This window comes from Schistocerca serialis, chromosome 3, assembly GCF_023864345.2.
Source record: "Schistocerca serialis cubense isolate TAMUIC-IGC-003099 chromosome 3, iqSchSeri2.2, whole genome shotgun sequence".
In the NCBI taxonomy this organism is placed as follows: Eukaryota; Metazoa; Arthropoda; class Insecta; order Orthoptera; family Acrididae; genus Schistocerca; species Schistocerca serialis.
In genome coordinates, this window is record NC_064640.1 from 480,876,559 (window position 1) to 480,892,292 (window position 15,734).

The window sequence follows — 15,734 nt, forward strand, 5'->3', positions numbered from 1 at the left end:
TCTTTCCTTGACGAGAACGCTGAAAAACAGATTGCCGTTATCTTCCGTCTACACGATTTTTCGTACGCAGCCTCCTAGTAATACCCAGAGGTAGTGATGGGACAGCAGACTTGTTTTAAAAACCGACTGGGCTGTCTACTGTATTGTCGTTCAGTCGTTTTTTTTTTCAGTCTGCCGGCCAGAGTGGCCGAGCGGTTCTGGGCGCTACAGTCTGGAACCGCGCGACCGCTACTGTCGCGGGTTCGAATCCTGCCTCGGGCATGGGTGTGTGTGATGTCCTTAGGTTAGTTAGGTTTAAGTAGTTCTAAGTTCTAGGGGACTGATGACCTCAGAAGTTAAGTCCCATAGTGCTCAGAGCCATTTGAACCATTTTTTTCAGTCTAAAGAAAAAAAACGAATGATACTAATCTCTTCGGCCGTATCAGCTATATGGGTGTATTCACGCACTCTCCGGGTTTGAGTGATCTCTTTTACATACTTTTTCAACCTTTCCAGTTGTACACGGTCCGGGAGAAAAAAAATCGATCTCCCGCATTTGGAGAGGCCGCTGTGTGAGCTGTGGTGCAGATACTAATATGGAGGGGGTGCCGATCGATAGCCGTATACCTGCCATTTTTCAACAGGCGCAATGGCTTGGCAGGTAAGCATCGTGATTTTGTTGTGGAGGAGTATATTCACAATGGTGGTTCTGTGATTACTGCTCACCGAGCATTTCGCATTAGGTTCGAACTTGACCGACATGATTCTCTTCCTGATAGAAAAACTATTCGAATTTGGGTATCAGACTTAAAACGCTGGAGACGATCCCTGAGGTGACAGGCGCGAGTAAGGTTCATTGATTATGTTTGTAAAATGCACATCTTCCATGCTGGAGGCCAATTTATAAATACAAACAGAAACCAGTACATTATAATAGTAGTAAAGGCGTAGAAATTATAAAGTAGTCAAATTGTGTATCCACCGCGAAACTGAAGTAATTACTGATGTTCTGAAAAATAGGACAGCTTACTTTTAAAGAAGCGGAGGAGGAGGAGGATATTGGTGTTTAACGTCCCGTCGACAACGAGGTCATTAGAGACGGAGCACAAGCTCGGATTAGGGAAGGATGGGGAAGGAAGTCGGCCGTGCCCTTTCAAAGGAACCATCCCGGCATTTGCCTGGAGTAATCTAGGGAAATCACAGGAAACCTAAATCAGGATGGGCGGACGCGGGATTGAACCGTCGTCCTCCCGAATGCGAGTCCAGTGTCCTACCGCTGCGCCACCTCGCTCGGTTTTAAAGAAGCGCTCTATGGTAAATAGATTTCTGCTAAAACCCGGTAACTAAGTACTGTTCTGTTAATTGTATACAATTCAATCTACCATTACGTGACAGTCCGTCCGAATTTCCAAATAACTGATACGTTTGACATTATCGTATTATGGAAGATGCAAAAAAGAAATTGTGCAGATGAAGTAGATGGCCAAGAATATTTACTCGTACATCAACGTTAATAGAGGATGCGGGTAAATCGTAAAATAGCATGTAAGCCCAATTTCTGAAACGTTTCAGATTTTATTTGTACATGATACCAAATCTGCGTTGATTATTCCTACAAATCTAGAATCTATTTTGCAGTCCGCGGTGCTTTTATGATAAAGTTTTTCTGTACTTTAAGCCTAGGGACCGATGACCTCATCAATTTGATCCCGTAGGAACTTACCATCGCCACTCCTCTTTCCCCTGGTGCATTTCCTCATAATATGTTACGCTTCTCAAACCATTCTAATTTAACATCTGTGTTACCGCTGCTAATATGTTAGTTATATTTCTCTCATCAGTTGCTGATCTTTTTCGATGGTGTATTTTATTCTTCACACTACCAGTTTCTTAATTTTTTTTTAAGAATGTTTGAAAAGATATATCGTAAGGAAATACATATGAATCGTAACGGTTTGGCACGATCAAGATGTTTTTCAGCATACAACTGCACCGCTGCTGGAACAGTTTGGCGACAGTCGCCATAAATGACAACAATATCCACATTTTCTACTGTCCAGTACATTGTGCACGCCTGAAGAGCCTCACGACAAAGTTGTCTGGACGCTACGACAGCAGAACAGGCTGATGGACTTAGAAGTGTATGGATAAACACACCTGCCATACCTTAGTTGCGCGTTTGCTTCCGTTGGGTAAAATATGGCACTTGTTTGTGGGATCCGTTCTCCTAACAACTGGAGAGTGGTTTGTGGCAGTGTTATCTTCTTAATATTCAAGTTCTACACATTAACGTCGCTGTAGTCTTCTTCGAAGGCTTTTTCCAATGCCACGTAAATATGTAATTTCATTTTAACACTTAAAAAGCGAAGCCCGTGTCAGTGTGGCAGCCATGAAAATTGAGTTAAAAATGGAGTATATCAGAAAATTCCTCACACTGACAGCCATAATTTAGCTAAAACTGCAGTTATATACGGTGGTCAGGAAACAGTCCGAAAAACTTGTAAGGGTGTTGCAGCGTAGGATGTGCTGCGAAATAATTGTTATGAAGACTTCGATACGTTGCGCCGTTTCCGAGTTAATTAGCATTGAAGTCAGGTCGTTGCGTGCGAGAATTCAAACCACCCGCCAGAGACGGTGTCGGCAAACGCCTTCCTCGTTTATTTTCCTACAACCGAACAACAAAGCGATATACAAAAACTGAACATGGGATGGTAGAATTTGCGCTCGCAACAGCCTGATTGTCTAATTAGCTCTGAAGCGGCGCAACGTATGGAATTTTTTCTTAATTATTTCTCAGCACAACCTACACTCCAACACCGTTACAAGACTGTTTCTGACCACCCTGTATAAATGTAAATGTCCAAATTTGACAGCCAGTCCAGAGTACTTTAAGTAAGTTGGTGTAGAGTCATCGGATCACCGGCAAACACTCGAAGCTTGCACTCGAAAATGTGTTATGTTGTTTGCTTCTCCGCTCCGCAATCGCTGTCAGCGGACGAACGGAAACCCCATTTCTTCTATGTGTAACCACACCTCCCTTGAACCGTCCGGATGCGGTTGCAGCCTCGATCAGGTTTGGCACGGTAGCTGGCATCCCTCACCCCTCTTTGTTCAATAGGGAGTCATATGAGCTCTGTTGGGCGGACGGCCGTTACAGCGTTGTTGACATATGAAGGTCACGTCGAAAGAACTGATACTTTCTAAATCAGCCCGTGCGGTCTGATTTCAGAGGAGCTGTTGGTGACTCTTTTAGTGCACCGTACAAAGGAGAGTCCTTATGAGGAGTGATCTTGAGAATTTCTACCTTAGCTGCTTTCCCCAAGGAAGAAGCCACCCCAAGAGATCGTAGTTATTTGCAAACGGGCGGTTCATGGGCAACGGTTTAATACCGGCTACTTCCTCCACGAAGGTCCCGCTACACAGCAGCACGTATGCAAGGGAAATATGATTAGTTATTTTTAGGAGCAAACAAGCATGGAACACTCATCAGCCGGCCGAAGTGGCCGTGCGGTTAAAGGCGCTGCAGTCTGGAACCGCAAGACCGCTACGGTCGCAGGTTCGAATCCTGCCTCGGGCATGGATGTTTGTAATGTCCTTAGGTTAGTTAGGTTTAACTAGTTCTAAGTTCTAGGGGACTAATAACCTCAGCAGTTGAGTCCCATAGTGCTCAGAGCCATTTGAACCAACACTCATCAATCCGCATGAGGGCGATTTCAAACCGCCGTCTCCACGTCTTACTCGATACAACCAGAACGTAAGGGACCTACTTCTTCGACATCTTGGCCAAATACAGAGCTTCTTTTCCGAAATCGAAATATTTGTAACTTTTGGGAAACGAAAGCAATACCGACGATTATATCAGTATGTAATTAGTTCTGCCAAGTATAAATATAGATTCCTCTGTCTGTACGGTAGCTTCCTTTCACGGTTACTGATTGCGATAGAAACAGTCCATCGGCATGGGAGCAACAAGAAAGGAACGATGAAACGAGAATGTGAATGTACGCTAATAATTTCTTTTTGATCACTACATTTGTGCCTACCTTGATCACTACAACTGCATACCCAAAAGACAATAGGGAAGGAATAAATGGGTTTGTGAATGTTTGAAAAGAAGAACGACATACTCCATATTAATTTACTCTCTAAAAACATTAGTTAATAAAGTGTAGCGGGACAGCCGGCCGCTGTGGCCGAGCGGTTCTAGGCGCTCCAGTCCGGAACCGCGCTGCTGCTACGGTCGCAGGTTCGAATCCTGCCTCGGGCATGGATGTTTCTGATGTCCTTAGGTTAGTTAGGTTTAAATAGTTCTAAGCTCTGGGGGACTGATGACCTAAGATGTTAAGTCCCATAGTGCTCAGAGCCATTTGAACCATTTTGTAGCGGGACAATGTTCAAAACATAACTGAGCACACATTCACTAAACAGAGATAAGGACATCTATGATTGACATGCCATCTTAAGTCGACTTACAATTTTAAAATGTTAGAAATAAGGAAATGAAGTAATACAGAATGCTACGCTTGTAACGTACGTTGTTGTTCCACATTGTTTAACTCTGGTATTTACAGGGTCACAGAGAAAGCATCTTAGGTTCTGGAGGGAAAAGCCGTAATTGTAATTACCTGCACTACAACAGAAACAAGGACAACTTAAGGAAAAATAATGTAAGCTCACAATCGACTTTGAAGCAGATAGTTCCTGTGACTTAGTATGGGCAGAGGATATATTCGACAACCGGAATAAATTTATAACTGGCTCCTTTTACCGACCCCCTGTCTCAGATGAAACAGTTTCTGAACAGTTCAAAGAAAACTTGAGTCTCATCACCCTACTCATACAATTATAGTTGGCGGTTACTTCAATCTACCTTCCACATGTTGACAAAAATACAATTTCATACCCTATTGTAAATAGAAAACAACTTCCGTAATTGTTCTAAATGCTTTTTTTAAATTATTTTTAACAATTAGTTGACAAGGCCATTCAAATTGTAAATGGTTACGAAAACACACTTGATCTCTTAGCCACAAATAATCCTGAGCATCACGACGGATACAGGGATTAGTGAACACGCATTCGTAGCGAGGCTCACTTCCGTAACAAAGAAATTCACCAAAACTAAACGCAAAATATATCTATCTATAAAAGCAGCTAAAAATTCGGGTGACCCCTTTCTAAGAGATAGCCTCCAATCCTTCCAAACTATGTAAATGAAGACCATATGTGGCTTAAGTTCAAAGAAATAGTATCAACTGCACTCGAGATATTCATACCAAATAAATTAATAAGAGACGGAACTGATCCCCCATAGTACACAAAACACGACAGAAAGCTGTTGCAGGAGCACCGCAAAAGGCACGTATAATTTAGACGAATGCAAAATCTCCAAGATTGGTGAAGTTTCACTGAGGCTCGAAATTTGGTGCGGATTTCAATGCGAGATGCATTTAATAGTTTCCACATCGAAACTCGCTCTAGAAATGTGGCGGAAAATCCAGAGAGATACTGGCCCCATGTTAAGTAAACCAGCGGAAAGGCTCAGTAAGTACCTTTATTGCGCGACAGCGACGGTAATTTTACTGATGACAGTGCCACTTAAGTGGAGTTAGTAAATGCATTTTCCGAAATTCCTTGACCAAAGAAGACGAAGTAAATATTCCAGAATTCGAAATGAGAACAGCTGCAAACATAATTTAGAAGTAGATATCCCTGGTGTTGCAAAGCAACTGAAATTACACTGTCAGTGACAGAGGAAATGATCATATATCTTTTCAAAAAGTCTCTAATGTATAAGAAAAGTAGGTCGACTACATTTGTTTCTGATGTTTTTTAGTAACAATTAATTTTCAGTAGTAAGCTCCTTGCTTTTACTGACCTGTTTAAAGATAATCAACAATTTAGTAAGAAATTTTAATTTTTAAAGGACTATATCTAAATGTACTTAAGTAGATTTACATCTAGTATAAATGTTTGCAGCTAAACTTAAATAAAAAATACTTGAGGTGCCAAAATTGTCAACCTTAGGATCAGATCAGTTTTGGGATGTCAATTTTAGGTGCAATTCAAAGGTTCAGTTCCCATTTTCTTTTACAAAAGCGTATTCTATCAGTTTAACAAACCATGATATTTTAGATGATAGTTGCGATTCTGAAACTTCAGAAAATTATTTTAGAACTCACAATTATTTAATAGTATGGCCATAATATTGGAAGGTAGAAAAAAGTTATCTTAACGTGACAATAATAGGGACACTTTTGTGAGGCTTGAAACACTTTTTAATTTTTATATTTAAGGGTGATTTGCATCACACTTTGCACAGGCTTTGGACCTTGAAAATGATAAATGACCATCTACCATTCTGGCGTGTGTAAAATCAGCCTAAACACGCTGAACTAATGTACACTCTATTAACAATTACAACTTAATATTAGCTCCTATAATGCTGCTTCAATGTTTTAATATTTTATCTCAGTAATCTGCGAGGACTCAGTGGCCTTCATAGTTTTTTAATACATTATTTTCAACGTATTTTAGTCCAGTTTCTGAATATGGGCAACGGCTTTCAAGCAAGGCCTAATGTTGCCAGTCTCTTCATAATTCTTTACGATTCTCTCTATCCTGTCGTCCAGCTTCAAGTACTTGTTCTTCCTTTTCTTACCTTCAAGATTCATTTCCAATTTCATGTACATGCAGGTTGTGAGCTCTGCTTCCTTTTTCAAGCACTCCACCAAATAGTTGATTATTGGGTGAGGGGTTCCAATAATACTATTTATTTTGTTGTGACAACCGTCAACAGCATTCGTCGTTCGGTGGCTTTTCCGTAACAGTCCCACATTTCTGTTGCGATATCCTCATTCTCTAGCCAGTTATCCACAAAGTAGTCAAAACATTGAGAGAACCTTCCGTTATCAGGAGCTTCTGCATGAATCTCTGTTATACTGCTAGAGAAGGCCGAAATGCACGCTATAAGCTCACGCAGGATGGCGTGAGGTCTGAAACAGGATACGTAATGAATGCTATAAAGAAAAGTACGTAGCTTCTGGAATACTTAACTTTAATCCATCATTTGTATACATCGTTCTTGATGAGACATGCTTCATACGATAACTATCAATTGCTATGTCGCCTTGCTAGGTCGTAGCCATTGACTTAGCTGAAGGCTATTCTAACTATCTTCTCTGCAAATAAACGAGGCTTCGTCAGTGTTGCATCGGTAGCTAAGTCGTCCGTACAACTGGGGCGAGTGCTAGTAAGTCTCTCGAGACCTGCCGTGTGGTGGCGCTCGGTCTGCTATCACTGACAGTGGCGACACGCGGGTCCGACATGTACTAATGGACCGCGGCCGATTTAAAGCTACCACCTAGCAAGTATGGTGTCTGACGGTGACACCACAATCTCAATCCATCCATTGCTTACGTCCTCCGGTTTTACAACTGCCAGCGCTGCACACATGCTGACGTGAAGTCTCAAATCCTCGTTCTAGCGGCACTCGTCAGTTAGACCGAGAACTCGAATTCTTCTCCATAAACTCTTCTTCATATGGAAATGGAATCCATTTATTTCAGTTGTGGGAAAAACTTGACGAATGGCCAGTATCGCAGCTGCCTCAAAGTCCACCTTTACTTGTTTAGGACACCACTCAGAGACTGCCTGTTTTGTCAGACGAAACGGGAGAACATATGTGTCTTTCTTCTTATTAGGGAGCAGTGCAAATACAGTAAGAAGAATGTTTGTTTCTTTAATATGGCCTCTTAAGTCTACGTGTATCGTGTAGATCTTTGCAAAGTGCTTGCTGCATCTCTTAAATGTTCCATCCATAAAAAAATAGGAACAAGTTTTTGAACTTTCTTTTCCTTTGCTCCCACTAAAAATCATTATTCTCACCGCTAATCTATCGTCTTCCAGAAGTAAACTACTGCAATCTCCCATTTGTAATAGATCTTCATGAAGATCAATTTCATAAGAGTTCTTAGGCTCTTGTTGGTTCCCCCGCTTTTGACTCCATCGACGACACATGGTTCTCTTCATGTATTCTGAATTAGGCATGACTGTAAAAAAGTCATCAACTTTATTATGTAGATTACCCTTTCCATCCGCGTATATCTCCGATAACTGTGTAGTTTCTTCTCGAGACCTTCTCTTCGCCCTTTCCACTTGATTTCTCACTTTCAGAGCCGCATCGTCAGGTGGTCCACAGAGATGTTCTAATACGTTCAACACTTCTCCGTTCCTCGAAAGCAGCTTTCCCTTGCAATGATCCTCTTTTCGGCGTAAGCACATCCATGTAACAACACCTTCTTTAGACTCCCTCTGTTTAAGATACGCGTAACCTTTGTAATGAGCAGGAGGCCTGCCCTTGTACGTTGTAATAACTTCCATACTGATGGTCACGTTAGGAACTTCAAAAGCAAACTGGGCGGGCGGGTGAGGAGGAGGAGGGCGGGGGGGGGGGGGGGGGGGGGGAGAGACAAGGGACCCAACCCTTAGGAGCAGGTAAAATCGTGGCAAATGTCCGGCGTGGCAAATGTCCGGACACCGTCTATTCCATCCCCAAATCCCAGCTCTTGCTCTGTCTCTAATGAGCTTCTAGCGGACAGGACATTAAACTCTTATCTTCCTTCATTCCTTCCTTCCTTGCTTGCTTGCTTACTTCATACGACGGGTGGAAGTTATCAAGTTCGCCGAGAAACACCAAAACATACTCACTGAAAGCATTGCTGGGAGAATGTAAGTTATACTCAGTCGAATGTTTTTTATTTTTTTTATTTTTTTTAATTCTCTATGATGATTAACCGACGTCTACGACACTGTGTCTTACACATATTGGTTGCATACCCCGCTCCGATGATTCTGTTCGCCTTGACATTATCACAGTCCTTAAATAAAGCTGCGAAATTTCAGCGAAGATAAAGCATCTTGCCTTAAGGTTTTAAGTGCTCGCCAAATTGCTGGATACGCTCGATGACATTTCCCTTTGAAGCTTACTACACATGTGCAGGGCCAACTCAGTCCGAGTGTTCGCTGTGGCAAGAACTGCTGACAGCATGGCCCAGATACCCCGGAAGAGCTATCAGCAGCACCTGATTAACTTTTTTCCACTTTGTCTGGTTGCAGTGTGAGCACTGCAACTGGCAGTTGCTCTCTATACTCATACATGGTGACAATATTGTAACTCGACAATGCACACCTACCGTGAAGACATTAACTACATTCCATTTATGACCTCTCCGACACTGGCACATGAATGATTCTTTGAAAGCTAAAGTGGGCAGCCAACTGGAAACGAGACGGAGGGGGGAAAAGCAACTAAACTGTTTACTGTTATTTCAGAAGTGACCGTCAATGGTTAATACTCGTACATTTATCTCATTGTGAGATAAGACGGTTAATGTCTTCATGCAAAAATGTTTGCGGTTGCCTGTGGAACCATGGTTGTACCAGGGCGTGCACCCCTTCGTGCGAAGCAGATTGACGGCCACGAATGCCTGTCTTCAAGGTTCTAAAAATATGGAAATCGCATAGGGAAAGATCGGGACTGTATGAAGGATATGTAAGGGTTTCGCAGAGGAACGTCTACAGAGTAGTAGGAACAACCTTGGTAACATGTGAGCGGGAATTATCATGCAACAGGATGTCGTCTGTCAACATTCCTAGATGGACTGGACTTTTTGGCGTGCTTCAGTTTTTGCTGAGTGTCGATATAAGGCAGTGCGTTAGTTGTGGCGCCATGGTAAACTAAATCACTGAGCAACGGGCCTCTGTAGTAAAAAAAGTAAGAACATAATGACTTTCGTGGAGATGGCGTGCCTGTTTTGATAACGCTGCATAAGTTACGCTGGGAAGTTCTTACACATCCCCATGCAGCCCCGATCTCTCCCTATGCGACTTTCCTATTTTTTGGTGTCCTGAAAAAGGACAGTCGTTGCCGTCGATTTGCTTCGTTTGAAGAGATGCAGGCCTGGGTACAACCTTGATTCCATAGCTAACCACAAACATTTTTCCATGAAGACACTGACCGCCTTGCTTCACAGTGGGATAAATGTACTAACAGCTATGGGAATTACTTTTGATATAATAAGCAGCTTACTTACATTTTCCCGTATGTCTCGTTTTCATTGGACTGCCCCTTATATATCCGTAAAGTCAACTCAATGTGTGGTATAATGGTAAGAACTAAACCGTGATCTCCGTTGTACTTTACTGCAGACGGATGAAGACAGAATGGCGACAAATATATACTCACTGAAAGTGAGCCCATCATCAGAAAGGGCGTTCTGATCCTATCGCTCTGACAAAAAAATCAATAAATTAAAAAAAAAGAGAGTGTAAAAAATACATATTAACGAACAACGTATACTGGAATAGCTGTTGCAATTTTACTTTGGCAGCAAGCGTTTGTACATTCGTGCGCAGTTTCAATCCGCGTGTAGGAATCGCTACGTGATAACGGATGCGAAGAGGACTGGTCCATATACAGGAATAAAAGATCTAGTAGCACTTGTTCATTTTCGCTACAGTGAAACACATCTCCTACTGAAGTGAGAAGATTAGTGTTTAACGTCCCGTCGACATCGATGTCATTAGAAACGAAGCACAAGTTCGGATTAGGGGAAGGAAGTCGGTCGTGCCCCTTCAGATGGACCATCCCGGCATTTGCCTGGAGCGATTTAAGGAAATCACAGAAAACCTAAATCAGGATGGCCGGCCACGGGTTTGAACCGTCGTCCTCCCGAACACGAATCCAGAGTGCTAACCACTGCGCCACCTCGCTCGGTCCCTACTGAAGTGCTCATACTTATGTTTATTAGACTTTATTGTTTGGAATAATAGTCTGTCGTATCCCTGAATGTTGAACATTCCTCCTGAGACACCATGTATAACTGTAAATGAGCCACTGCTTCTGGCCGGGCGGAGCGGCCGCGCGATTAGAGGCGCCATATCATATCATATACACGGATTGCGCGGCCCCTCCCGCCGGAGGTTCGAGTCCTCCCTCGGGCATGGATGTACACTCCTGGAAATGGAAAAAAGAACACATTGACACCGGTGTGTCAGACCCACCATACTTGCTCCGGACACTGCGAGAGGGCTGTACAAGCAATGATCACACGCACGGCACAGCGGACACACCAGGAACCGTGGTGTTGGCCGTCGAATGGCGCTAGCTGCGCAGCATTTGTGGACCGCCGTCGTCAGTGTCAGCCAGTTTGTCGTGGCATACGGAGCTCCATCGCAGTCTTCAACACTGGTAGCATGCCGCGACAGCGTGGACGTGAACCGTATGTGCAGTTGACGGACTTTGAGCGAGGGCGTATAGTGGGCATGCGGGAGGCCGGGTGGACGTACCGCCGAATTGCTCAACACGTGGGGCGTGAGGTCTCCACAGTACATCGATGTTGTCGCCAGTGGTCGGCGGAAGGTGCACGTGCCCGTCGACCTGGGACCGGACCGCAGCGACGCACGGATGCACGCCAAGACCGTAGGATCCTACGCAGTGCCGTAGGGGACCGCACCGCCACTTCCCAGCAAATTAGGGACACTGTTGCTCCTGGGGTATCGGCGAGGACCATTCGCAACCGTCTTCATGAAGCTGGGCTACGGTCCCGCACACCGTTAGGCCGTCTTCCGCTCACGCCCCAACATCGTGCAGCCCGCCTCCAGTGGTGTCGCGACAGGCGTGAATGGAGGGACGAATGGAGACGTGTCGTCTTCAGCCATGAGAGTCGCTTCTGCCTTGGTGCCAATGATGGTCGTATGCGTGTTTGGCGCCGTGCAGGTGAGCGCCACAATCAGGACTGCATACGACCGAGGCACACAGGGCCAACACCCGGCATCATGGTGTGGGAAGCGATCTCCTACACTGGCCGTACACCACTGGTGATCGTCGAGGGGACACTGAATAGTGCACGGTACATCCAAACCGTCATCGAACCCATCGTTCTACCATTCCTAGACCGGCAAGGGAACTTGCTGTTCCAACAGGACAATGCACGTCCGCATGTATCCCGTGCCACCCAACGTGCTCTAGAAGGTGTAAGTCAACTACCCTGGTCAGCAAGATCTCCGGATCTGTCCCCCATTGAGCATGTTTGGGACTGGATGAAGCGTCGTCTCACGCGGTCTGCACGTCAAGCACGAACGCTGGTCCAACTGAGGCGCCAGGTGGAAATGGCATGGCAAGCCGTTCCACAGGACTACATCCAGCTTCTCTACGATCGTCTCCATGGGAGAATAGCAGCCTGCATTGCTGCGAAAGGTGGATATACACTGTAATAGTGCCGACATTGTGCATGCTCTGTTGCCTGTGTCTATGTGCCTGTGGTTCTGTCAGTGTGATCATGTGATGTATCTGACCCCAGGAATGTGTCAATAAAGTTTCCCCTTCCTGGGACAATGAATTCACGGTGTTCTTATTTCAATTTACAGGAGTGTATGTGTTGTTCTTAGCGTTAAGTTAGTTTAAGTACTGTGTAAGTCTAGGGACCGATAACCTCAGTAGTTTGGTCCCTTAGGAGTTCACACACGCAACACACACTGTTTCTGAAGCCAGTTTGTTTCTTTGACTGATTTTATGTCTCTGAGCACTATGGAACTTAACTTTTGAGGTCATCAGTTCCCTAGAACTTAGAACTACTTAAACCTAACTAACCTAAGGACATCACACACATCCATGCCCGAGGCAGGATTCGAACCTGCGACCGTAGCGGTCGCGCGGTTCCAGACTGTAGCGCCTAGAATCGTTCGGCCACATCGGCCGGCGACTGATTTTAATCCAGTATTGTTTCTATGCATTTAGTGGTATTGTAGTTAATATCTTGCACATTATGGAGTGCAGCTACCGAGCGGGGTGGCGCAGTGGTTAGCACACTCGACTCGCATTCGGGAGGACGACGGTTCAATCCCGTCTCCGGCCATCCTGATTTCGGTTTTCCGTGATTTCCCTAAATCGCTTCAGGCAAATGCCGGGATGGTTCATTTGAAAGGGCACGGCCGATTTCCTTCCCCATCCTTCCCTCGCCCGAGCTTGCGCTCCGTCTCTAATGACCTCGTTGTCGACGGGACGTTAAACACTAATCTCCTCCATGGAGTGCAGCTGCCGCTCCGGTCGCAGGTTCGAATCCTGCCTCGGGCATGGATTTGTATGATGTCCTTAGGTTAGTTAGGTTTAATTAGTTCTAAGTTCTAGGCGACTGATGACGTCAGAAGTTAAGTACCATAGTGCTCAGAGCCATTTTTAGTGGCAGCTGATACTGTTTTTCAAAACTTTGAGTTTCCTTTTTTTTTTTTTTGCAATGTGGAAAATTATACTCTTTTTCCGTCGACAGCTGCACATAATTTTGACAGTTCCTTTTGTTTTCCTATTACTACTGAAACATCTACCGGCACCTTTCTTGTCTTCATACCTCAAATGGCTTGATACACGCAGTCTCTGACTACAAACTTAAACGTCCGGGGTTTCTTTTCCTCTCACTTATCACTACTTTTATTTCTGTCAATTATTTGTTAAAGTGAGAAATGCTAAATAGGTCGAGGTTCGGAATTTGCGTTAAACTATAGGTCCGCGTATATCTGGCTGAGGAAGTCCATGCCTAGGTCAGAGAAAGCCAAGGGCATACCACCTCCACTGTGTAGTAAAGCTCTGCGGTGTCAAAACCAGTTTTCGGGTTGAAGACAGCTCCAGTATTTTTTTTAGCAAAATACCAGAACGTCTTAGGATTCTTCCATCAAACTAGGATGACAAATTTGCTTACGAATTCATGTAACGCTTTCTTTACGCCCATTTTTGTTCCGTTCGACTTTCGTTTGTTAATTAGGCTGACTTCGCCTAAATCTATGACGAAACTATCTTTGTTTTCATAACAACTTTACATAATAGCTATTTAACCACGACGGGTTCTTGCCACTCCTCACTACTTTGTTCAGCATACAGCTGTCTAAAGCTCATTGTAAATATTTTCGTCCCCAGAAGTGAATGTATGCAGCAGACTGCGGAGGAAATCTTTATGTCCTGTTATACTAAGCAAAAATATTTTCATACCTTTAACATTCCTTTCATCTGTAGCCACTCATGCTCTAACAGACATCGCTAGGTAGTTCCTGACTGTTCTACATAGTTTTAAGGAAAAACCTTATTAAAATTACTTACAATATATGTTTATACCCAAATGTAAGATTTCGCAGATATCCGCTTCTGAAATTAGCCATCTTTTTGTTCTTGGAACAGTGTGAGCATCATTACCGTCAAAAAGTGACGTTATTTCTAGGCTCTCACTAAAGCTCCTAGTGTAATTAACCTTGTCGATCTTTTCATCTCTTCGAAAACCCAACAATATATCAACGGCCCTACAGAGATGTTCCTCTAACCTAGTAGTAGGTTGTGTTTCAATAATGAACAGCATAGAGACAGAAGTGATAACACTTTCTGCAGGACCCCATCATTTTGCAGGGCAATGTTCAAGCACGTACAGTGCAAGCTGTTAATGATTTGTTTGACTGATGGGGCTGCTAAGTGCTATACCACCTACTGCACTTCCCTGACTTAAGCCCTCGTGAGTTCAACTCGATTTCTAAACTGAAGGAAACACTTCACGGCATTCGCTTCAGAACTGCTACAAATTCGTCGGGCAATAGACCGCGCCGCTCGAACTGTCAAAACAACTGGCGCTGCTAAGAGTATCCTACGACTTCCACATCTCTGCAACGGGTTATACACAATGCTGGTGACAACTTTGAAGGCCAGTGAAACTTTGAAACACGTATCTATTTTGTACGAGCTGTAAATAAATAGTTGCCACTATTAAAGTTCCAACTCGCGTATGTAATTAAGAACGTAAAACTATATTAGAAACATCGAGAATGGGAAACATTATTTACAATAAACGTGACATTCATATGAAGTGATCACAAGGGTTATGATAGAATTAAATCATGAACCTGTGACAAACATCGATTGTGGATCCTCATGGTTACGAATCCTGCCGTCAATCAGTACGGAAGATGACACTTGGGGAAGGAGAAAGCAGAACCACGGTAACTGCTGACTAGTGAACAAGTTTTTCACTGTGTGGGCGGTGTTGTCGCTTACAGACCGAACTGGCAACAGCGTGTGCAAGCGAAAGTACGTCAGTCGACAACGTAAGCTCTTGTTTTCCGGCCGGTGCCGACGACCCCCATCTTAGGGCAGGTGCGAACAGCGCCACAAAGCTGCAGACATCCTACCCCGCTCTATAACTTTAATAGCTACGGATACAGCTCTCCGATATGCGCACACTGCCATGCTACTCAATGCATCTCAAGGAATGACCTAAACTTTAACGGGTCCATGTTTTGTCATAAAGAATTTGTGGTGTCACCGCCAGACACCACACTTCCTAGGTGGTAGCCTTTAAATAAGCTGCGGTCCGTTAGTATACGTCGGACCCGCGTGTCGCCACTGTCAGTGATTGCAGACGGAGCGCCGCCACACGGCAGGTCTAGAGAGACTTCCTAGCACTCGCCCAGTTGTACAGCCGACTTTGCTAGCGATGGTTCACTGACAAATTACGTTCTCATTTGCCGAGACGATAGTTAGCATAGCCTTCAGCTACGTCATTTGCTACGACCTAGCAAGGCGCCATTATCAATTGCTATTTATCTTGTGATGCATGTACCGTCAGACCGATGTTCACCAATTATGGATTAAAGTTAAGTATTCCAGCAGCTACGTACTTTATTTGCTAGTCTCAATTACTTTACCTGTTCCAGACCTCACG

The 15,734-nt window shown here is 44.1% G+C and overlaps 1 protein-coding gene and 1 non-coding gene across 7 annotated transcripts in view; one reads left to right on the forward strand and one right to left on the reverse strand.

The window, feature by feature from the left end:
- Nucleotides 1–15,734, reverse strand: part of LOC126470368 (single-stranded DNA-binding protein 3) — a 377,943-nt gene that overhangs the window by 245,052 nt on the left and 117,157 nt on the right. The gene's annotated exons all lie outside the window — the stretch shown is intronic.
- Trnaa-cgc (transfer RNA alanine (anticodon CGC)) lies at nt 12,824–12,896 on the forward strand. Its single transcript has one exon. It is a non-coding gene; the product is annotated as a tRNA-Ala (tRNA).